This window comes from Lissotriton vulgaris, chromosome 5, assembly GCF_964263255.1.
Source record: "Lissotriton vulgaris chromosome 5, aLisVul1.2, whole genome shotgun sequence".
Classification (NCBI taxonomy): domain Eukaryota; kingdom Metazoa; phylum Chordata; class Amphibia; order Caudata; family Salamandridae; genus Lissotriton; species Lissotriton vulgaris.
The window spans coordinates 242,579,413-242,581,104 of record NC_141693.1 but is presented as its reverse complement, the minus strand read 5'-3'; positions in this window follow the sequence as shown (position 1 = coordinate 242,581,104).

Below are 1,692 nucleotides of genomic sequence, written 5' to 3'. Positions count from 1 at the left end.
ATTCTTCAGCACATTTTAATAGTTCTTGGTCTTCTGATTCATCCATAAAGTCTAGTTCTTCTTTTTCTTGGTTTGGATTGCTTTCAATCTTAATTTCAAATGAAATTGTATTTTCATTTTGCTGTGCTTCCATTTTCTTGCTGTAAATTGCATAAAAAAAATATATCAGTGGAGATAGGGCACTGTTGGGTTTAAGTTCAGACAGGTGCTTGTGAGTTTTTAACAGTGAAGTAATCTTTGGGCAGTGCATGGTTTCAGGCAGGAAGTAGAACTATTAAAAAGTGCCTGTGATGAAGCCTAAGTAAATTCATAATTATACCACAGAAGCCTAACTCAAACAATAATTTAAATAATTAAGTCTTTCTCAATGACTAACTCTTATAGAGGGACAGTATGTAACTATCTGAAAACGTTTTCCTTATTTAATTTAAAGTGCATAACATAGTTCTCCTTTCAAATTTTTTAAATTATAACTTACCTTTGAAAAAGAAGTTAAAGTTGACAGTGAAAATGCTCTTGAAATGTACTTCAGGAAGTAGTAGTCAAAATGGCTGTGTTTCTCTCTCTTTCTTTATATATATTCAGGTACATAACAAATGTCTTGAGATAATAGTAGAAAATGAAAGTAACATTTTAGTTGGTTGTCAATTCTAACACTTCATATGTGTTTCTGTCATGTAATTTACCTCAGGATATTTAGTCAGGCCTACTGCATAATTTTCTCAATGGAATTCCATCAAATTTGGGTAAATGGTAGGGACTGCTATGTAGTAGGGCCTATTCTATATTTGATGAAAGTGTCTCCAGTGGTTTTTCTGTAAATTACTTTCCCACCTTTTTTTAGCGAGCGCTCACCGGTGCGCGCCCCGGTACGCGAACCGGCAGCGTTACGGGAGTCCTCCATTTTGTGTTTTGGTAGAATTGAGACACAAGATGGAGGGGAAACAATGTTCGGAATGGGTAGAAGGGGGCACGGTAGACACTTTCTGACCCTCTAGGTTTTCTGAGGGGGGCTTAGGACGCTCATATAGGCAAAAAAAAAAAAAATTAAATCGCGCTGGGAGCGCCCGGTACGCGCACCGGTAAGCGAACCGGGGAGCGTACTTTGGTGAAAAATAGTGAAAAAAGTTAGAAAAAGATAAACGTTTTGAATGATCAGAGGTAGGGTAGCTCAGAAAAGAGCTATTGGGTTCTGTGGCTGATTTAGGTACCTACAAGTAGGTTTCAATGCACACTTTATAATTCAGGAGGAATATTCTATTCCCCTCATCTGAGAAGTGCACACCATCTCCTCTGTAGATGTCTTGCATGTTGTAACGCAAGTTATTGTTGTATATTGAACCCATTCTATAGTCTCTCATGTAAGCAGAAACAGATTTATTCACATGTTTCCGTGCTTTCTCAAATTGTGGACAAAATTGGTTGGAACAGTTCCATTTCTGTCTTTGGCATATATTGGAATATACTAAGGCAGTTTGGGGAAAAAGTGTCATCAATTGATGAAAGGTGTCCTTTAAAAGCATTTTCAGACGAACCCCAGTCATAGTCCCAAAATCATTTCCACCACAGTGCACTATTAAGAGGTCAGGGTTTGGCAGATGCATAAAAAAATTATATTACAAACATATAAAATATATTTTTCCTTTAAAAGAAGAATACATTTTACAGCTTTTGATATTTGCTATTAAAAAA